The sequence below is a fragment of the Pseudonaja textilis genome, chromosome 2, assembly GCF_049901715.1.
Source record: "Pseudonaja textilis isolate UNSWEBS1 chromosome 2, rPseTex1.2, whole genome shotgun sequence".
Classification (NCBI taxonomy): domain Eukaryota; kingdom Metazoa; phylum Chordata; class Lepidosauria; order Squamata; family Elapidae; genus Pseudonaja; species Pseudonaja textilis.
In genome coordinates, this window is record NC_141991.1 from 117,148,403 (window position 1) to 117,172,595 (window position 24,193).

A 24,193-nucleotide genomic window follows, 5' to 3' on the forward strand; every position below is an offset into this window, starting at 1 on the left:
ACATCGATGACACATTTGTTATTTGACCCCATGGAAAAGAAAACTTAAACAATTTCCTAACACACCTAAACAGCACACACCCCAAAATCAAATTCACCAACAACTACCATTCCTAGATGTACTAATCTACAAAAAAAAAACAGATGGAACACTAGGACACACCATATACCAGAAGAAAACTCACACCAACTGCTACTTCAATGACCAATCCTATCAACACCCAGCACAGAATTGAATACCATACACAGAGCTGAATTCAGCTTTGTTCGGGTATTTTCCCACGTCATTATAGTTGTGCTTTTAAAGTTGTAGCAACATTTCGGCAGAATCTCATCTGCCATCATCAGACTTCTGTATTGTGTTCGTCTATGAGTCAGACTTTTACAGTTGTTTCAGTTTCAAATTTTGGGCTAGCCTACTGCTGTGCCAGAATGGTTTTTTCTTCATCCTGATTGGTTGGGAGTCTTGGTCTGTGTTTATTGGTCTTGGAGTTTGCTGTGTTCTGCTTGATTGGTGTTTCTAATATCTTCTGTCTGTTTTGTACCTTTTTTTGTGTCTTGATTGGCTGGCAACATTGTGTTCCAGCATTGGAGGCTTTTAGTGCAGCTTGGCTCCGAGTAAATGGACGGCTATCATTTGTTAGGAAGTTAGGTTTCATCTGGGTGCCTGCTGGGGGTGTGTTTGAGCTGGAGGTATCAAGGGGGATCTGTTTGTGCCCATGTGTTTGGCTGGCTAGTGGTGTGGAGATTTTTTTGTTTGTGAGCGCAGGCTTCCAAATAATTGACAGTCTGGTGGAATCATCTCTTCTATTCATGCTTTCAGGTCTTTTTTCAATCTCTATGGCTTCTCTGATGATTCTGTGGCTGGGGTTTTCTATAGTGGCTAGGGTTTTGGTGCCATTGAAGTTGATGCTATGACCTGTGGCTTTCATGTGTTGGACTGGTGAGGAAGTGTGTTCCAGCTTTTTTACTGCATTTTTGTGTTCATCCAGGCGGGATTTAAAACAGAAATTGCTGTGAAAGTCTGACTCACAAACGAACACAATACACAAGCCTGATGATGGCAGATGAGATTCTGCCGAAACGTTGCTACAATTTTAAAAGCACAACTATAAGGACGTGGGAAAATACCCGAACAAAGCTGAATACCATACATATACATATACATATACATATACATATACATATACATATACATATACATATACATATACATACATACATACATACATACATACATACATATATGCACACGCGCACGGACACACACACATACAAATTTGGGGTGTATTTTGACCACACAAGAAGCAGAAGGAATCTCTCTAAACATCCCAAACCTGTAACTGATATCCAGAGCCTAGAAGTGAGCAAGGTAAGCTGAAGGAAAGAAGCCAAAAACTGAAAATAAAACAGATTTTTCCATGGAAATCTTTTTGCCTGAGCCAGGAAAATGGGCAGAATTCCTTTAAATGTCCATCCTGCACATAGAGTATGGTTTGTCACAAAGCAGAACAGTTTTGCTAGGCCCAATAGGCTTCCTTCCCAGCTGAAATGCAGAAGAATTAACCTTTTCCTTTCCCTTCCTCATTTCCTACCCCAAGAGAAGATTCCAACAGCAGCGTTTTATTAGCAAAGCAATGCTAAAATAAAAGGCAAGCTTCTTTGTAAGGTAGCCACTATTTATAATTGAACTTTTGGAGGAGATGTTGAAGTTCCAATGCTTCTATCCATAAACAACTTGACAATATGATTACTTTAAAACTAAACTGGGATCTTTCCATATAGGAGAACAACAGATGATTGCTCCATATATGCAATCAATAACGGATGACATGAAATTGCAAACAAGCCATGGTGCCTTAAATTGTCATCTTCTGGCAGTTTGTTAATCCCCACCATATTTTGGCAGGAAGGTTACACAGTAGGAACAAGTCATAGTAGCACATATAACTTTTCTTTGACTAATAAAACAGATTGCTAAAAGCAACCCTTTAAAGCTTTATTTTAGTTAAGAAAAAAGTACTTTTCTGGAGGGAATGAACTCCAATCTGCGCAATATGAGGGCTAATTTTGAGTGGTGTTGGCAGGAAGGACTAGATTTAAAGTGATGAAGGAACTAATCCTTTAGTGTCGATGTTTAAAATAAGGATTACTTCTGTTTAAATCTTCAAGCAAAGCTTTCAACCCCACTAGAACACATTGCACTGTCTGCTTAAGCAGTCATACAAGAAGAAAAAAAAGAAAATGTTAAATAATATAATAATCCAACTACTCTCTAAGTTAACAAATATGGTTGATTCAAAACCATACTTTAATTAATTTTTCTCGGTTTCATTCTCTACAAGACACTAAACCAACCACAACATAGGTTCAAAGGAAAAAATACATTTAAAAAAGGGAATTGGCTAATGTCACGAATAATTCTAGCCATAGTAAGATACCAATCTGTTGCTATTATTTGCAGCCAAATTTTTTATTTGATTCCAGAATTTTTTGGCTTCGGGGCACAACCACCACTTATGAAAGAAGGTACCTGTTGTTTGTTTACACTTCCAACATATTGGACTCAAATTTGGATATATCTTGCCCAATCTCGATGGTGCTAGATGCCAACGATAAAACATTTTATAAATGTTTTCCCTATATGAGGCTGCCATTTTTAATTTGTAATATGGATATTTCAAACATGATCAAATACAATCAGTTATTAGATAATCATGGAAACTTAAAAGCAAATCAAAATTTGAAGGAAGAAGGAATCAAGTTAGACTGGTGGCCCTACCTGCAGGTGCAAACAAAGGATAAAAAAGATATGGAAGAATTTGGTATAGATATAAGCCCTCAACAACTTGAAAAAATACCAGAAGAAAAAAGAAGAAAAAATGTATATCCAAAATTTATAAATAGCTTCTAAAATTTGATACAGAGGAGGAGGTAGTAAAACAGACAATGATAGCATGGATGAAAAATTTCAGATATAACACTCAGTTAGAGGATTGGGAAAGACTTTGGAAGAGAAATGATAAATTAGTAAGATACCAATCCATAGGCTGAATTAGAAAAGATGGACACTGCTCTTCCTTCCCTGAGGAATACAGGTTGTCCTCAATTTATGACCACAATTAAGCCCACAATTTCTGTTGTTAAGTGAGATAGTTGTTAAGTGAATTTTGCCCCATTTTATGACATTTCTTGCCCCAGCTGATAAATGAATCACTGCATGCGTTAAGTTAGCAGCATGGTTGTAAAATGAATCTGGCTTCCCCATTGACTTTACTTGTCAGAAGGTCACAAAATCTGATCACACGATCCTGGGACATTGCAACCACCATAAATATGAATTGCCCAGCATCCGAATTCTGATCACGTAACTGTGAAGATGTTACAACTCTCATTCAAGTGTGAAAAACAATATATTTTATTTTATATTTTATACATAAAAATAATATATTTTATTTTTTTCTTTATGTACACTGAGAGCATATGCACCAAAGACAAATTACTTGTGTGTCCAATCACACTTGGTCAATAAAGAATTCTATTCTATATAATAAAGTGCGAAAAACAGTCTTCAATCACTTTTTACAGTGCCGTCATAATTTTGAACGGTTTTTTTGAATGTCGTAATTTTGAACACTAAATGAACAGTTGTAAATCCCGTATATGTGATTATCCTGTTAGGCCATGTAGAGAGACTGTCCTGCATATGTGCCCGTATGTGAAGAGAGAGAGAGAGAAAAGAAACTGATAGGTGAATAATTAGCGGGGTGGGAAGAAACTTTAGAAGAATATTGTCTCAAAGCAATACCTGGCTAGAAATTCAGTTGTCATGATAGGCTTTGGAGTGTGAGGGCTGATAGACTGAAACATTTTACCCTTAATTTATTTCTATAAAGGGGTCATCTATCGCGGTATGATTGTATTTCTGATTGAGGAACATTGCAGGGAGAGGAACTGTCCCAGCTGGTTGCCCAAGGGCAGAGTGCTACTTGGCTCTCATTCACAGCTTACACAATATATTTGGAAAGAAATCTTGGAACCCTTGGTGGAAATTTGCAGAAGGGGAAACACCATTCAGAAATAACCTGGTGATAAATGCTCCCGGCCTCCACCTGCCCCAAGTTAAACATGAATGCCTGAAATTTATCGGTAGAGCTTAATCGATAGATCTTTAGCAATGCTGGCTGTGTTCTTTGAAATTTAGCACACACTGCAGCAGTCATTCGTCGTATACCGGTAGTCCTCGGCTTACAACCACCACTGAGCCCCACGATTTCTGTTGCTAAGTCAGACAGTTATTAAGTGAGTTTTGCTCCCTTTTACAGCCTTTCATGCCACCATTGTTAAGTGGATCACTACGGTCGTTACGTTAGTAACACAGTCATAAAATGAAATCTGGCTTTTCCATTGACTTTGCTTGTCAGAAGGTCACAAAAAGTAACAGTGTGACCCCAGGACATTGCAACCATCATAACTATTGTCAGGATATTCATGAACTGGCAGAGGCATGGTAACAAGGTCAGCCAATGAATAGGCATAGCAACTAAGTCAGCCAATGAGGACTGTCTGGAAACTGAAACTGAAAGGAGCCTAGGCGTGGCTCTACATTAAGCTCTGAAGCTGCAGTCTTGTCTGCAACTGCTGAATTGAAACTGAAGCTGTAACTTTTTTCTGCTGTTCTCTCATCTTGCTGGGGTTTTTGCCTCTAACTCTCTGCTATGTTGGAAGAACCTACATTGGTATTGTACATTTACTCATCTGTTCTATGTATATAAAGACATTAATGAATCCTGCTGAATCAGTCATCTGGATTTGATTTCTGCTGCAAAATCTAACAAATATGAACTAGTTGCTAAGCTTCCAAATTTTGATCACGTGGCCATGGGGATGGAAAAGTCACCAGTGTGAAAAGGGGTCATAAGTCACTATTTTCAATACTGTTTTCAATACCAACGGTCACAAATGAACGGTTGAAAGTCAAGAAGTACCTGCACACTGATGTAAGATTGGCATAGTCTGTGGGAATATGTGTGCATTTGATAGTTCTGCTATCAAAAATATAATTGAAACAAATATAACTTGATTAGTTTAGCTCTCGGTTAGGTCTTGCTCTCTTGGCCTCTACCAGGAGAACTCTTTTGGTATACTTTTCAATAGGATAAGAAGCAAATTCTAATGTTTTATGAGCTATATGAATTAAGCATATATAAATAGTACATTATTTTCCTTTTTAGCATGCCAGCCACGCAACAAAAAGTCATTCATTTTCACAGCAGTAAAGGTCTCTTCTGAAGCCTTTTAACTTTCAAGCAAGCAATTCATGCTGTTAGTACAGCAATTCTAAGATCTCAGAAGAGAGAGAATCTATCAAAAACTAAACAAGCTAAGCATGACAACTGAGAAAAGGTTTTATACCACACAGGATCTGTGCTTACAAGGTTCTCTCCCTCCCCACCAGGTTTACTGTAGAATACCTATCCACTCCATTCATGCAAATGGAAAGTTCTAATCTGCAATTTTTAAAATATCTTTATTTAAATATGTACACATTATATAATGCAGGGGTAACTAACTACCAAGGTGTGCCCATGCTGGCTGGGGAATTCTGGGAGTTGAAGTCCACATATTAATGTTCCCATATTGGACACTTCTGATACAATTCAAAAATCAACAGCAACGTTGTACAGAAAACAAGCTTTGTATAATATGAAGAACACGTAGTACTCTTTGGTTGAAAGATTCTGTTTGGCCATGAAATTCACCAGAGATTCAGAACTGGCTTGATCTCTGTTTATTTTAAAGGGAAGAGAAGAATACAAAACTAAGCAGTAAATCCTTAGCTGAGATTATAAAAAGGCAAACACTCTCTCAAGGTGAACTCAAACGTTCACCTAAAAGTTCTCAAATGAATAGAATTAAGTAGTTATCATAGTTAACTTCTGAGCTATATAGCATGGAGTTGAACTATTATGTATACCAGAGGTGCAGGGGATCCGGTGTGTTCCCCCCCAGTTGTACTGTACATTTATAATTAAAATAAATAACTGCACAGCTTTCTTTCAAAGCAACCGCTTCCTTGATTAAAATGCTAATATAGAACTAAGGAGAAATCTCCTGACATTTAGAACAATTAATCAGTGGTACGATTTGCCTCCAGAAGTTGTGGATGCTCCAACACTGGAGGTTTTTAAGAAGAGATTGGACAACCATTTGTCTGAAATGAAATAGAGTTTCCTGCTTGAGCATCTGGTTGGACTAGAAGATCTCCAAGGTCCCTTCCAACTCCGTTATTTTGTTATTCTCTCCAGAAATGTAATGAAACCTCTGTGTGTAATTCCAGTGGAAAAGCTGGCTTCAAAATTACCAATGCTGTAGTTCATTTCTCTTAGATTCAGCCATGTCCAAACAGCATAATACATTTCACAGGTGACAGAAAGGTCACCTGTTCTGAGCAAGCTAAAAGCAAAGAGGAAACTAACTCCTGGTGGAAAAATAGCTGCCAGGCTGCAGATAACTTAGTGAAAATACCCTGCCAACAAGCAAGCACAGCTACAGTAACACATACGGCAGGAGAATGGAAAATATATGCACTAAGGAAGGAACAATATTTGCATGCAAATGTTAACGGGAATCAGACAGAAATAGTGATATGAGAGACTTGTGTTTACCCCTTATGGGCCCAGGAGAGGACAGATTTTTATCCAGACCAAAGAGCCAGTTTGGTCCAGTGGTTAAAGTACCAGGTTAGCGAGAAGGAGAATGTGAGTCCCACCAAGTCCCACCTCAGCCATGCAAGCCAGCTGGTGACCTTGGCTTGTCACTATCTCTCTCAGCCCAATCTACCTCACAGGGTGGTTGTTGTGGGCAAAATAAAAGGAGGGTGTATTGGATATGTTTGCTGCCTTGGGTTATTCGTAAAAATAATGAAGGTAGGATACAAATAAATAAATAAATCCTGTTTACAGTTATCTGTGAATTAGATTTTGGGGGTAAATTCTATTTCAAAATGATCGAACCTCAATGTGGTTGAGAGGGAATGACTAGTCCAAAGTCACCGGCCGGCTTTGTACCTAAAGCAGGACTAACACAGCCTCTCAATTTATCGTGCCCAGTGCCTTCAGCTATTATTCCACCCTGGCCCCTCTAAACAGCAAATTTTTAAATAGGCCTATGAAATATTTTATATTAATATATGTTATATTTAAATATTTTTACTGCAAAAGCCATTTGCATAGATGATGGTAAAACAATCTTTGACAAAAAGCCACTTGATGTTTTCTTAATTTTTCAGCTTACATTTAAATACCATTGATACCCCCAAAATAAAGTGTACCTTGTTTTGCTAATATTTTTAAAAAATTAAACTGGCACCCAACTGGAGAAAAAACTCAATTCCTTATGGAACAGAGCTAGTCCTCAACTTAAAACAGCTTGTTTAGTGACCGCTCCATGTTACAACGGCACCGAAAAAAGTGGCTTATGACCATTTTCATACTAATGACCACTGTAGAATCCCCATGGTCACGTGATTTATATTCAGATCCTTGACAACTGACTCGCATTTATGACGGTTGCAGTGTCCCAGGGGTCATGTGATCCCCTTTTGAGACCTTCTGACAAGCGAAGTCAATGAGGAAGCCAGATTCACCTAACAACCATGTTACTAACTATATATCTGCAGTGGTTCACTTAAAAACTGTGGCAAGAAAAGTTGTAAAATGGGGCAAAACTCACTTAACAATTTTCTCACTTAACAATATAAACTTTGGGCTCAATTGTGATCATAAGTTGAGGACTACCTGTAGTTTACAAATCTTATCAAATAGAGACATAACCTTGAGAGACCACTAGCCGCCTGGTTGAACTATTATTAAACAGAATAAGGTTTTTCTCAATTTACTTTCATTATCAATGGGTGATGAAATCTGTTCTCATTTGGAAGGCGGGGAAAATGATTGATTACTTTAAAAGTCATTCCTGAATCTATTGCACTTTTCAAGCGAGAATAATAATAATAAAACCCTGAAAGAGTAACCTGCAATTTAACCTTAACTGACTGAATCATTTTAATTGTGTTACTCTTAGTTCCATGCTCATTTCTGGAAAGCTCATAGATTTGCCCACTCATTTAATTAGATGGGAGAAAGGAGTGAACTCCATATAATATCTGATGTTTTCAGCATGTCTCTTTATGTAAGTGTTGGAACTGTTCCCTGCTAAAGCACAGGGAAAAGTTCAGGCTTTTTTCCCACTCTTACTACCAGCGCAAGAAGAAAGAACAAACGTTTTCCTTCTGCTCTTAATTGGTAGGAAAGAATAGTATTTTTTTAATAGTCCATAAACGATGGCACACCGTAGCTAAGCAGAAATCTATTGATTGTTGAGCAGAGGTTGTGCGCACTATATAGCTGGTTGCTGTGACCGACTTGATATGCAGCCTGTTGAATCTTGTTATGCTTTTGAAAGGTAAATAAGGCGTTGAGTCAATACTCAACAGGAAGTGGGTCGTCAGATGGGAATTTGTACAGGGAAGGCTATGAGGGCAAGCATATATGGGAAGCTGTACTTTTGTGGCCTCAGGATAGGCACTTTAAAAGCTTTTACAACAGGGATGTCCAACCGTGGCAACATTAACACTGGGGGATTTCGAATCCCAGAAATCCCCAGCATGCTGACTGGGGAATTCTGGGAGTCGAAGTCCACAGGTCTTAAAGTTGCCAAGGTTGGACATTCCTGCTCTAGAGGGTGCAAAACTCCTTTTCCACAAGGGGGTGTGAGATTTACTGACAAAGCAAGACAGTCATTCTTTCCGTGTATGATGACAGAATCTTACCTCTTCTTTCAATCACTGCACTATTAGAGAAGACAAAGGCAGTGCTTGTGTTCAGTAAGTCTATTCTCTGCCCTCCAAACCCTAATTCTCAGTTTCCCAGACAGCTTTCCTTGTTTCTGACCCTTGCTAGTATCCTTCTGACATTTTGTCTCTGCATGGATTAGCCATCTTTTAATAGAAGCATTTGCCCAATTCAGCTTGCAATCAATAACATAGAATACTAAAAAAAGAACCTGTTAGAAAAGAACATCTAAAAAAGCATAAAAATAAGTCTTCAAAAATCAGTTAAAACACTGCTGTCAATTACAACAACTGTCATATGACAGGGACAAAAAGTGAAAATTAGGGATCAGCATCCCCACAAATGTGCAAAGAAACAAAATGATGATGTAAAGAATGAGAAATAAACTTTGCTTAGTGCAAGAAAGACAGTTGAGTGGAAGGAAAGTTTCTTTTGTTAAATAGGCCATCAATTAGAAGACCTCCTTACTTTTATGTGGCGAACCCAAAAGGCAACTAGATTTTATTTTTGGAAAAAGAGAGACCTTTTGAAAAAGCACCTTTGTGACAACCATGACCTGGGTGACTGAGAATATCCGTAGACAGTTATGTGGAGAAATCCCAAAATTAAAATGCTACAACTCTATAGAAATAGCACAGGAGAGGTGTTCTTTCAAATTGGGGATATAAACTAACTTGGGCTCCTTGTACCCACCATATATTGGGGAATAGATCTTCCTTCTGTCTTGTTTCTTGATGAATTCTGCTATCATGTGCTGTCTGTATATAATCCAGCCATTTTTAAGGAACATATAGAGAACAACCCTTTCCAAAGCCATTTTGTCTTGCCTGAATTTTAAACATCTGACGAGTGACTTTGCTCTTTGTACTTGGTTTATTTAATCCTGAACAACAGTCATTCAGTTGCAGTTGTACTTACGTAGATTCTGAGGTTTCAAAAACCTGTCATTTTCAGCCAGCAGGAAAGTGTTCCAGAAAACTGTGGAAATTGAGAAAGTAAGGAGCAATTAGATAGCCAATCTAAACTGATTTGGAAGAAAACATGAATAAAAGCAAGTAGATGGTGAGAGAATGAGTAAACTACAACAGGCCAATCAGCAGAATACGTTGAAGACAGAGGAAATACTGAAAGTGAAAGAAAGCAAATGCCGGGAAGAGATAGGACAATGGTTTTCAGAAAGATGATGTGGTGTAAAGGTTGAGTTTTAAATAATAAAAATAATTGTTACATGCCTGCTTTTTGAAGAATACAGTGGTACCTTGGTACTCAGCTGCTTTGAATTCGGTACTGAATGCACTTTGACATGAAAATTTTGTCCCGGTGTTCATTGTTTGTTTGCTATTTAACACACAAGCTAGAACTTGTTGGTGTCAGCTGCCTTGTGACTCACTACATTATTTCTTATGGAAAAAATGTTTGGTACTCATTGTTTTTGGTATTCATTGCATCTCCCAGAACCAATTAACCATGAGAACTTAGGTACCACTGCATTAGAAATTGAATCATTTACTACCAAAGTGAAGTCAACATATGTATGACTCTCCTATTTCTCTTAACCCTTTTTTTAACTATCTAGCCTTTGTAACATATTGGGATCTAGCAATTCCTCCCATTCCTTCTAAGACACATCTACACTTACAGTGCAAGTTGTTTCAGTCTGGTGTCCATGCCAGATTGTCCCTAGGCTAACATTAATAAATGCTGTATAGACTGAGACTCTTTGGAATCAGCTTAGAAAGTCTTCAGTCTCACAGCCACTCCACCTTATTCTTCCATTGGGCAATTGACCTGCTGCTCTACTTTCTTACCTTTCTCTTTCAGGAAAGCAATGGCCTCTCATTGACCTTCCCATGGATGGGCCTTCCTGTGTATATGTATGAGGTATATGTGTTACTGGCAATGAGTAAAAAACTGGCATTGTGTGGAATGCCTAGGAAATCTATAGAATATGTAACGTTTGTTAAGTATGAAATGTCTGTGTTATTTTGATATATACATTCTCAGGCCATTGGATATAATACCTTGGCATTATGTAGAATGACAAGAACTATTTAGGCAAAGTATGAAAACAGAGTCATGAAAAGAAGAGTTTCTTGAAAAGGATATGAAAATGAAAGAAGAAATGCAAAATAAGACCCCATTGACCCATTTGTTACAGTAAGGAAAGCTAGAACGGCATTTTAGAGGAAGTATTTTATACTTTGTTGTCACCTTTTGGCATTGCATAGAATGTCTAGGAAATGTGTAAAATATAAAGTGTTTCATACTTTGATATCCCATTTTTACCATTCTATAAATTTCCTGGCCATTCTATGATATGCCTAATTTCACACTTTGATTGTAACACATATACACATACAAATCCCAAGAGTTGAAGATAGATAGATAGATAGATAGATAGATAGATAGATAGATAGATAGATAGATAGATAGATAGATAGATAGATAGATAGACAGACAGACAGATAGATTAAAATGGATACACACCCAAACTTAATTAGCTTTTTTAACAAATCCTATTTTTACTGCCTATTGCTTTCCAATGCCTCTCATAGTTACTAAGAATTCTATATGAGAGCAAAATGACCATAATTCTTTCCTTGTAAACAAAAGGTTGCTCATTCAGAACATATCATTCTTTGGGATTCCTATTTTCCCTGTGTTGTTTAATCCAGTGGAACACCATTTTCAGACATCTCAATCATAACAGTTGTATCTCTAGCTCCTAAATAGACCACAAATAAGCAGTGACTCAGTTGAAGGTCATTTCTTCCTCTGTAAAATAGCCAGAGGGCTGATATAGTTAGCCTGCAAGAAATTGAAATGTGTTGATACAGATAAGAGCCTTTAAGGCAATATAATAATTTTTTAAAATTGTACTTTGTCAGTTGAGTAGAGAAGTCGAGTAGAGAAACACAACCCTGGGGTGGCTTTGATCGAGGTGGGGGTTGACAAGGGGTGCCCTCCAAAAATAGTTATTAGCTCATTCTGGTGGACCAATGTGGATTAGTCCTATGAAAGCATGGTGTTCTTGGAAATATATAGCAACATTCCTCTTCCCTTTTTCCATCCTTCCTGAACTTATTCAGTCAAGCCTTTCCTTCTCATTGTTCTGAATCTTTTTCTGAATTCATGAAAATGCTGGTCACAGAAAAAAAAACATTTGGAAGTTTTTACTTTAAATCCATATGAACTGATAAAGAGAATTTTTTCTAACATATGTTTGACCAGATAATATACTTTCAGAGATGCTTATATACCTGCCATGTACTTACCAAGGGCAAATCACTACCCTTTCATTATAGAGACACCCTGGAAAAACTGAAAAGGGAAACCAAACTGTTCTACAGGTAGCCCTCAACTTACGCCTACAAATGAGCTTAAAATTTTTGTTGCTAAGTGAGACGTTTGTTGCATGAATCTTGCCTCACTTTACGAACTTTCTTGCACAGTTGTTCAATGAACCACTGCAGTTGTCGAATTAGCAATATGGCTGTTAAGTGAATCTGGCTTCCCCATTGATTTTGCTTGTCAGAAGATCTCAAAAGGTTATCACATGACCCTGGGACTCTGCAATGATCATAAATATGAGTCACCTGTCCAGCATCTGAATTTTGATCTGATGACCATGGGCGATGCTGCAACAATGTGAAAAATAGTTGTAAGTCACTTTTTTTTCCAGTGCCGTTGTAACTTCAAACAGTCACTAAATGAACTATTGTAAATCAAGGACTACCTATATTATATTCTACTTCCAATTATCTATTTAAAAATTACAGCATTATTTTCTAGTGGCCAAGGCCTGTAGCCATCCCTGTGTTTCTCAGAAAATGTAATATTACACTGTTCAGTCTTCTCTCTGACAGAGGGCCATCTTTCCTAACAATCAACTTTGGCATAATTATTCCATTCTCTTGGAAAAAGTCAGCTGTACTGAGATTGGAACTCTTTCTTTTTTTCCTCCCTGGTCTACCACATGCTAATGTTACTCCACACCATCAAAAAAAAGAAAAGCACCACTATTTTAGAACTTGGCATGGTGATAGTTGCTACAGTACTTTGAAAGGCTCAGACAGCTATTATGCAAAATTAACTGTTCATAAAATAAAACCCAGCAGCAGCCTCTTGAAACTTTTTGCAGTTCCAGTGCTAGCAAAAAGCTTTCCTCTGACAGTTAGTGGGCACATGAAACATTATGTATGGGTTTTATTTCCAAAACTTTTAAGTCCCAGGATGATATATGACTTTGAAAGAATGCATCTTTCAGCAACTGAAAGAAGCACTTTATTAACCCCATTCTATTTTATTATCAGGTGGGTTTTTTTTTTCAAAACAATTGTGCCAGAGTAAACTAAGCAGCCAAGAGAAACAGAATCAGGCAAGCCAGGTGTTGGAAAAAAATAAAGATTCCATAATTGCATGGGCAAAATATAGCCATGCATTTAAAAATAACACTAATATGCACAGATTGCAAACTAGAGTCATATTCACATCTTGAAGGCAATTATAACAGTGTTGTGACCAGCCTTAATGGAAAATGGTATGCAGAAACATTATCCTTCTACAATAAGTTTTCATTATCACTATTGCATAAGGCACTGTTGTTTTTAAACAAGCTTGCAAATGATCTGCTTGTGGAACATGCTTTATCCATTTGCAGAACTGATTATGTTGCAGGTCAAGTTTTTCCTTCTCTGAATATTGGTAACCCACTTACAATTCATTACAAGTCTTCTGAGATATTTTCCAAGATGGCAATTTTTATCCAGTTAATAGCAGGATGAGTGGTTCTTCCTTTTGCCTTAAAACTTGGGAAGCTACACAGTCTATACAAACTGTATATCTCTATCTCTATTATCTCTTTCCATCTTTATCTGTCTGACTATCTATTATCTATATGTCTGTCTGTCTATCTCTCTATCATCTATCTCTATCATCTAGCTACCTACTGACCTACCTAACTATAACTGTTTGTCTGTCTATCATCTATCACCTATATCTATATCTGTATCTACATCTACATCTGTATCTATATCTATATCTATCTATATCTGCCTGCCTGCCTTCCTGCCTGCCTGCCTATCTATCTATCTACCTACATACCTACCTACCATTAGCCAATGGAGGTGGATGAGAAATGTGTTAGTTCCAAATTATTTCCAGACCATCTCCCTACTCCCAGGCCCCCCAGAAATGCATAACACTCCAGTCAAGTGTTACCCATCTTTCAGATATTTTCCTCTAGATTATTTTTATAGTAAGATTCATAGTGCTACACATGGATCCCAGCCAAAAGAATGCCATTGCAATACTTACAGTGTTTAGGCAGACATTATTTTATGTTGTGTTCTTTAATTCCATAGTTATGTTTTTGCTTCTCAGTGATCAAAGACTAAAATAAAGATATTGCACTGTCGTATTGTACATAGTCATGCATGCTCTTATTTGGTAAGTAGATCCTATTGGCTTAACAGATCAGAAAATGGGATGATTTCTACTAAATTTATCATGCTGCCTTTGCTAAGCAGACTGCCTGGATGGCAGATGTGTAGATTTTTGCAAAGACCATGAGCAATGAGTGACAGATGAAAGGCCATGCTTTTTTTAGGAACGGTGGAAGCTGCCAGATCCTGAGTCAAACCATTGTTAGTCTATCTCAGTATCACCACCAGTGACAAATAACAGCTCACCAGAATTTCAAGCAAGAGGTTTTCCAGCCCTACTTGAAAAACCAGGAATTCAGCTGGGGATTTTCTTGAGTGAGAAGCATGTGCCCTTCCTTCTCCTGTCCAATAGTACAGTTCCCAAGTCACATTTTTTTTAAAAAAAAAAATTGCACATGTGGAAGAAAGATGGAAAAGATTTCCCTTCCAAGAATCTGAAGAGCTGCTGGATCAAAAAACTTCCATAAATTTTAGATAACAATCCACTGGGAACTTTAAATGCCCCTGCTTTGAAGGCTGACGTTTTCTTTCTATTCCATGTAACTATTCTTACTGTACACTAGCAGAATAGTTGTTAAGCAATATATATCAGCATCAAGTTACTACGTAATGCTTTTTATTTTTTTGTATTTATACATCTCCTTTAAAAGAAGGCCATCTTAGGCATTGAAATTAATAAATAACATGTTTAAAAAGAAAAAGAACAACAATAGTACAGGAATATGATGTCTTCATGTTTCCCTGTTTCCATAAACTTTTGGTGTGTATGTATGGGATTTGTGTATTTAATTATAATAAAGTGTTTCTCAATGTGCAGAAAGTAAAGGTGACCTTGATGGAGATATACCTCTCCATCATTTTTACCTAAGCAAAAGGGACAGACATTCTTTTTTTAAGTCCAGAATAGTGAGACAATATTCAGAAATGGCTCAGGCAGGTGCCTCCCTGAAGTATAAGGAGGGGGAGGAGGAAATATAGTACAATCAGACATGCAAAATGAACTAAGTCTTGCAAGATAGACTACTTGCCCTGCTCCAGGTTTTGGTTGCTCTCTTTATTGAGGAACTTTCTCTTATTTTAGAGCTATACATATGTGTGTCTCCAAACTGCTGCTATTAGATCTCATTATTCCTAACCTTGTAATACTGAAATGTCTGTTAGGTTTTTCTCTTCCATCTGCAGGGTGTTGTTTTTTTCAAAGTTATATAATTAAGAAGATATTTTTACTTGCCTAAATATTGCTTTTGGGATTGGTGTGGCAGTACAGGGAGGGGATAATAGAATAGAAAACAAAGAACCGGAGAAGATCACAACGTTCTAGAAATATCAAGATCTCAAGAAAGATCAAGATCAAGAAATCAATATTGAAAGATTGTAGTATAAATTGACTCTGATGGTCCCAGTGGTTATTGGCACACTGGGTACCAGGTAAAATAAATCTTGGATGTCATTTAGAAAATCTACACATTATGTAATATTTACATCTGTCAGTTACATGAGACTGCAATGCTTGGATCTGCAAATTTACAATGTCGATACATTACAATATCTTAGATTCTTAGGAAGAACTCAATGCCTATGAAGGCCAACACCAGCTAAAGAAGCAGCAACTGTGATTTCACATTGTTGTGTATATAAGCAATGATAATGGACAAAAATGCCAAACTCAGTCCAAATGTCTGGCTGACTGCGCAACCAATAATAGTGGATATCTTATAATTAGAATAAGACATAACTATAGTGCAAAAATATCTGATAGAAAACTACCACAGTATTTTGCTGCCCAGTGAGCAGCAGATGGTACATATGGTGGGACAAAATTTAGCAACTCTGCGGGTGAGATCAAGAGACCAATCAGCTAATAGATAATATAGATAGGAACCAGGCTCCCTGACTAGAATTATCTGAAGAATAGGATGACTCAGCAGAGCCCTCCAAACCCTATAAAAAGGAACATTGTATGACTCAGAATTTCCAGAATGCCAGCCATGAAGGCACTGCAGAACAGGTAGGATGTGAAAATCTGCCAAATAGCATAATGGAGGGTGGAATATCAACGCCTGCCAAATGTTCTAAATATCCTGCTTTCCCTTCAGATCATAGGCAACTTTCTTCATTCAGAGAAAAATCACAGTAAAAATTAGGGAAGATAAAAGCAGACATAATATCAGTAGCAGGTATAAAGATTATTTTAATATCAGTTCAGCTAATCCCACATGTTTTCTGGCTTTAGTTTAGGCTATTAGCTAGACCCTGGTTAATCTTAAAAAGCTAAGCTGGGTCACTGTAGGAGAAGAGTAGGCAGAGTTTGGGGGTGGGGAGGCGGAGTTAAATGTGACATCAGCTTAGAGTGCTTATATTGCCACAAATGGTCCAAGTCCAACCCTTTTTGAATTCTGTTGACCTACATCTTGTGCCAATTTAGTGCTGAACTGTAGTTGACTAGATTTGTGTGCGTAGCCTTAAATAAATCTTCTGTGTTGCAAATTAATGTATGATCCTGATCCTTTGCACCTGACAGTTAGATTTTGTTAATATTTAGTGGAAGGCCACAGAAATGCCAGGACAGTAGGCTGGTTGGAAGATCAAAAACTATCTGGAAAGAAAGCAGGAGCAAATCACTTCCAAGAGCATCCATATTATGTTCTTGCCAGGAACATGATATGGATGTGTTTGAAGGCATCAAAAGTCAAACTTCGCTTGATGTATACAGGAAGAGAAATCATAGTCTATTCCAATTTAGTTGTTAACATTTTTGTTTATAAAACTGGCCTGTTTTCTAAAGATGGGAGCAATTTATCACATACTAGACTAAATAATGTTTTTATGGCATGCTAACATTTTCAACCATTTTATGAGCTCCTTTTACCTTCCCAAAGGTTTTGAATTTGGTCTCATTGGCTATAACTCATCAACAATGAGTCAATGACTCATTGACCTTTTTTCTAGGGTACAATTGTAGATATTGCTGTGGGAGTGAGGTTAGCATTGAAGTGGTATGGATGCTGCCTCTATATTAACACAGACCAAGGAATTGCTAAATGGTGCAGCTGTTGGTTTAGTGCATGCTATGCTTCATTGCTATGCAAGCAGCTGATTCTTATAACTGCCAGCACCAATTCATTCAGTATGTTTCAACAAGAACAGCAACACAGAGAAATTGGAGAGACCTTTTATTGTATGGTTTCATTGTCTGTTGCAGGGAGGCAAAGCTATCTCTATTTTTCTATCTGTCCTGTGACAATCACACAACTCTCAGCAGCCTACCTAGAATATAAAAAGTTAAGTTATCCATAGCAATGATTAAATAACCAACCAAGAAATAACAAGAAAAATAAGAATCAAAAATGAAAATAAGGTAGAGGGAGGAAAAGATGGTGTCACACATAAGCTAAAAAAGAATCCTTTCCAAAATAGTGTGGTCTTCAGTTGAGGAGGTTTTTCTGGACAATAATTTAGAAGGATCAAAGGCATGGTTCTGTTGAGAAATGAACAGATCTATAATACCAGACTCTTGTTATAATAGCACTAGTTGGTAACTAGGCTGAAATGCTATCTACAGATAGTCCTTGTTTTACAACCACAATGGAGCCCAAAATTTCCAATTGTTAAGTGAGTTTCGTCACATTTTACAACCTTTCTTGCCACAGTTGTTAAATGAAACACTGAAATGGTTAAATTAGTAATACGCTTGTTAATGAATCTAGCTTCCCCATTGAGTCTGCTTGTCAGAAGGTCACAAAAGGTGACCATATGACCCTGGGACATTGTAATTGCCATAAATAAGAGCAAGTTGCCAAACATCCAAATTTTGATCATGTGACCACAGGGACTCTGCAACGGATGTAAGGGTGAAAAATGACCATAAGCCAGCGCCATTGTAGATTCATTGTAACTTTTTTCAATACTATTGTAACTTCAAGTCAGTGGTGGATTAAGGCTAAGCACTGACAAATCTTGGCACCCCCCTCCTTTGTACATATTGTACAAACGAAGCCATATTCTCAACTTTGTGGTGCCCCCTTTGGGCCTGGCTGGTGCCCTAAGCACATGCTTAGTCTGCTTAATCGTTAATACACCACTGCTTCAAGTGGTCACTAAATAAAAAGTTATAAGTCAAGGACTACCTGTATTATCTTTGTAGAAATCCGGAGTACTAGGGAAGTGCCAGATGACTGAAGGACAGCAAATGTCCTCACTGTTAAGAAGAGGAAAACACATGAAGCTAGGGAATTATAGATCAGTCAGACGCTGATATGTCTGAGCAAAACATAAAGAGATTGATTAATGAGCTTTTTGCAATATATCCTCTAATTTCCACAGCTCTGCATGTTTTACCAATACCAACTCTTTCCAGAATAATTTATTTTATTTTTGATTGGATAATTTTTTGATACATTATGAGAATGCTGAAATCACACTATATCCTGATTCCAGCAAGCATCTGACATAGTACCACCAACATTCAGATTAGCAAGCTGATTAATTGGAGCTTGATGGCATGAGAATTAAATTAAAACCATGCTCATTATTTGTTCCTTATCAAACTGGAGTGAGATCTCAGGATGGAGGCCAAACAATTTGGTCCTGGGCCCTCTAAGGCTTAATGACCTGGATGAAGAGATGGAGAGAATGCTTATCCGATTTAGTGACCAAAACTCAGGAGAGATAGCTAACACCAACATGAAATTCAAAATTACTTTGATGGATTAATGAAATGGGCTAAAAGTACCAGTATGAAGTTCAACAGAGAGAAATTAGAAAACAAAATTAAAATGTCTTGGTATAGAATGGGAAAGATATGGCCTGATATTTAGATCTTAGAATAGAAGCAGGTGACTACATATTATGCCATTTCAAGGTGCTTCAACAGAAGCAGAGTGTTCAAATTCAGAGAGCCAATTTTGATCTAGTGGTTAAGACACCAGGCTAGAAAGTGGGAGAGTGTGAGTTCGAGTCCTTCTTTAGGCATGAAAGCCAGCCGGCTGACTTTGGGCCAAGTACTCTCTCTCGATCCAATTCACCTCTGAGGGTTGTTGCTGTTGTGGAAAAGTCGGAGGAGAAAGGACTATTAGGTATATTCACTGCCTTGAGTTATTATAAAAATAATAATGGCAGGATGCAAATCAATCAATCAATCATAAAACGTAATCCTTCGACTATATTCCAAAATGATCAGACAGCTCCTTCTATTCTGTATCAAGTTCTGGGCACCACAATTTCATTTTCAGGAGGAATAGGCTCAAAGAAAATCTCCTCCTCCTCAGAAAAAAATGGGGGAGGACCAAGCAGGAAGGAAGAGAGTCAAATACTTTTCAGTGCAAATGAGTTTCTGCCACATAGTTCAAGGGGTATTGAGCCATGATAGTGCAGTGTTTAGGGTGCAGTACTGCAGGGCTACTTCTGCTGACTGTCGGCAGCCTGCAATTTGGCAGTTCAAATCTCACCAAGCTCTAGGTTGACTCAGCCTTTCATCCTTCCAAGGTGGGTAAAATGAGGACCCAGATTGTTGGGGGCAATAGGCTGACTCTGTAAACCATTTAGAGAGGGCTGTAAAGCACTGTGAAGTGGGTATATAAGTATATAAGTCTAAATGCTATTGCTGTTGGTAAGCTGGATCAAGGAGGGCTGGAGGGACAGAAAGGGAGAGGGGGAGGAGAAGGTTCCCCTCACCTCCAGTATTCTCCCATAGTGCATTGTCCTGGAGTGAATTGCTTGCAGTGAGTCGTTTTGCAGCAAGCCAGCCGGGAGGGAGGGAGGGAGGGAGGGAGGAAGGAAGGAAAGAAAGAAAGAAAGAAAGAAAGAAAGAAAGAAAGAAAGAAAGAAAGAAAGAAAGAAAGAAAGAAAGAAAGAAAGAAAGAAAGAAAGAAAGAAAGGGAAAGGAACAGCTTTCTTTCCAAAATAAACAGAAAAAAGTGAGATGAGAAAGAATGTACCTATGATATAGTTCAAACTATAATATAGGTGTCACATCATCCTTGTCTTATCTACACTAATGAAGAGGACCTAGTCACATTTGCTTGAAGATTTACAGAACTGTGCCTCCAGTTGGAGAGCTATTACTTCCCACGAAGTCTTACAAGGTGGAAGGAGATTTTTTTTTTCTCTTTGCTCCTACACAGTATGATGGTAAAGAAATCCCTAAACCCACCATTCAGTGATATTCAGAAGGCCATGAAAAGAAGCTCCAATCCAGAATTCCAATAATATGCTTCCAATTAGTTTATGTTGTGCACATACCACAGTGTAATTTAGCAAAATGTTTTGTTTCTTCCATTGACTTTGTTGTAATCCTACTCAGACTTAGGGAATCACAAAAGCCTTTCATTTGGGTGGTGCATATTAATGGAAAATTTGAGACCATGGAAACATTTATTCTCCATCCTGTATGTCAATGATATTTACCATTTGCCAATTCACTGACATTTTCAACAATTACTGTACATGCCAGTAAATACCAAACAACACAAGTTGCATACTGAAGAACAGATTAGAAGAGTAGGGTGGAAGAGATTTTCCATGTGAACCAGAACTCTTACCTTCAGATCAAATGGCTTCTAAGCACCAATCCTGAGCTCAGAGATGTGAAGTCTTGGTAGATGACCTGTACAAAGATGTGCTTTGCATCAAAACCACCTAAAAACTATTCCTAACAAGTGAGGCTGGAAGGATTACATGTTTTCTTTCTGTTTCTGCTGATCACACACTCAGAGCTGCTATGAGGCATGAAGGGGGATATTTAAAAAATGCTCTACTACAAGCACCCCATTCAATCCCATCCATATCTGTCACTGCTGTTGGAGAGACATTTTTTTAGCTGATTGCCTTACTAACTAGACCAAACAGGAAACACAACCAAATAAGCTAATTCTTAATCGTACAACTACCTTAAGAAAATCTTACAAGCCTGAAAGTACAGTTCTCCCACTACCTCCTCTACAGCCTGAAAAACTAGGAGGGTCCTTCACAGACTCTTTCTGTGTCCATTATGCAGTTGAGCACTCTGCTCTCTCTTGTCTGACCATTCCCTGAGCGGCCTCTCTTTGCTCTATCTCTCAAGTTTTTTCCCCACATATTGTTACAGTTATTTTCCAACTTCTGGTGGATATACTTTGGATGAACAAAAAGAATTCAACTTCAAAAGTAATCAGTTCAGTTTGTTTGTTTTTAAATAACTCCCATATTGTGCTTACAGTCCTTATTCAAACACTTCAGCATGCTGGCTTGGATTACAGACAGGCTATTTGGGTGATGAAAAGCAAATTAAGCTACAACTCTGTCTAAATTTAAAATAAAGAGTGAAGGGACATGTGGTGACTAATGTAGCTTGCTCAACTCCAGAGGCCAGTTATTTGGATATGTTATATATCGATATTTGCTTTCCCATAAGAACTGACTGTTAGAATTCTATTTACATCTCTTAGAAATGCTGATGCATTCAGATTTTGGTTGCCTATTAACAAAGACCTAAGTCAAGGAACCTGCTTCAGTATCAAAGCTGTTGCCTTTGTAGGTATTTGTGGGTATGTGTAGTTTATACTGCTTTGAGCATTTTTTTTTCTTTTTTGAGGGCCAAATGGAATAAAAATGTCTTAAATACAGTAAAGCTGCAATGCTAACCCCTATGACAGTCTAGAAAATTGTTTTGTTGGTGCCTCTTCTGAAAGAAAATACAAGATTGCCTTTTCTTGGCTACAACCCTATACAGGTACAGGGGGAAATAAGTAACACTTGAGCCAGGAGGAATCATGTATATGTATAAGACTACATTTAAAAGATCTGATTTGCTGAAATAAGATCACTATGAAATCAGTTACTACAGTTAATGTAGAGTTGACTGTGAACTTCAGGAGGCAGATTGTCTTTCAGTTCCAACTTTCTGACTGTGACATTTTGGCTCTTAGAAGTATATGGAAGATCTCCATGGGTTCTAATGGAATAAAATGTCATTAAGGCCAGGATTTCATTAAACATTCATCTTTCCCCTTTGCCTATCCCGTTATTTAGCCCTGCAACACAACAGAAATATACAATGATTGAAAAGGGGCACAAGAAGAGGCAAGGCCCATTTCTGCATTAAATGCATGTCTATGTAACTAGTTATGGTTGAATGAATGGATGTGATTCCAACCAGCATAACAATTAATATCCTGAATTTCTTTTGGTCTCTTGATTCTCTTTGTATCAATTACTTTACTTGACATGTATATTTACAATATATATGTGTACTCAGAATACTGTTATTTATGTATATTGATTAAAATTTGCCATGCATCTTAATTTGTCTTGTTTCCTTTTCTTCACCCTCTCTACAATAACCCACTACAAACACAATGTTTTTTTTAATTTACAAAGAAAAAAAAACACCAGGAATGCCATAGCAGAGTAGTTTACCAGTTTAATTTTGGTAAAATATTTTGTATTGAGTCAAACTTCTTGCATTATGATCAAAATCAAGGCACCCATATTTTTTACATATTTTCTAGTTCCAGACCAGTCATATATATGAAAGGCACAAATCTAATTGGCAAAATAAACCAAACCAAAGCAGGATTTATTTCAGGTGGCATGGTAATGGGTAAACAGTGAGCTAGCTTCTTAGGTGGCATAGATCAGCACCGTTTATCCATTAAAGTCAACAGAACTGTATCAGAGGCAAAGTTAGCTTAATATCCCTTTAATTAGTTGAGAAATCAAGAGATGCAACAACGTGCCTTAGTGCTGAGTCAATAGTGAAGAACCTTCTTTCCATGTGCATTAGTTTTGTAACCATGGCAACTATCTATATATGAAAAGAGGAAACTCTTAAAATAGCCCTGTCCTCCAAGTTGGAAAGAGCTTCAAGTGAACATGTGCGGTCATATGAGAAGGGAAACATTACATTAAGTGAAAGTTGGTTGCTCCTTCTGACAGGGAATCCCACAATAGCATTGTCGAAGAAATTAAACAATGGACAGTGAAATGAAAGCAGATACTCCTTTACAAATCACTTTTCAATTCTTAAAGCAAGTGAATGATTGTTTTGCACTTTGGGATAATACCTTCCATGACTATGAACTAATCTCAGTTTACATTTATTTTGAGGATTAAAAGGGTCATAACATTATTTCTGCTTCCTGTACTGGGTGTCAGCCTTGAAGCCATTTTGGAGCATCTTCAAGGGCTGCCACAGCAAGGCTGGTTGGAGCTGTCAGAATGTGAGGGGGAAAATAGAGATAGCTGGGATGTGTAGCCAAAACAACATTCTTTCCTGTGCAAGCCAAGGACGTTCTATCAGGTATTGGAGAGGCATGGACCAAAGCCAGCCAGGATGGTGGCTGTGACCTTGTTGGACCATGTGACCTGGGGAAAAGAACTTTGGGGTCTTGATTTGGATGGGGAAAACCTTGGGTCCTTCAGAGTTAGGTTTTCCCCAAATGTGCCAATATGATATACCTAATAAAGCTGTATTTTGAGGAATAAGCCTGCCTTGGAGTTTTGATTCCATTGGGCATGCTTGTTGGAATCCTGACACTGGGCCTATCATTCATTGGTGGCCCACAGGCCAGATGCATCACATGCAAGCCATGCCCACCCTGGCTCCACAAAGGCAAAAAACATCGCAATAAATTGTGATATGTTACGTGATATGATTGAGGCCTTACCCATCTAGAAGTACAAGAATATGTAATATTAGGTTGTGAAGTGATTTTTATGAAAATAAAATTGCATTAAAATATCATTTAATATTTGTATTTCACTGTGTGAGAAATATATTTCATTATAAACTTGTTTGGACTCACTATGTAAAACTGACATGTTTCAAATTAAACTCTGAAAAATATTCTGTGGAGGCATGTTTCAGTTTTACTTCCAGCCTAATTAATCTACCCATCAAAGTCATGCTCAAATGTTA

The 24,193-nt window shown here is 37.7% G+C and overlaps 1 long non-coding RNA gene across 1 annotated transcript in view; it reads right to left on the bottom strand.

The window, feature by feature from the left end:
• LOC148127039 (uncharacterized) overlaps positions 1-9,834 on the bottom strand; it is a 33,119-nt gene extending 23,285 nt beyond the window's left edge. The window contains exon 1 of the long non-coding RNA XR_015741865.1: positions 9,773-9,834. This is a non-coding gene — a long non-coding RNA (uncharacterized LOC148127039). The remainder of the gene's footprint in view (positions 1-9,772) is intronic.
• Positions 9,835-24,193: the final 14,359 nt, after the last annotated feature.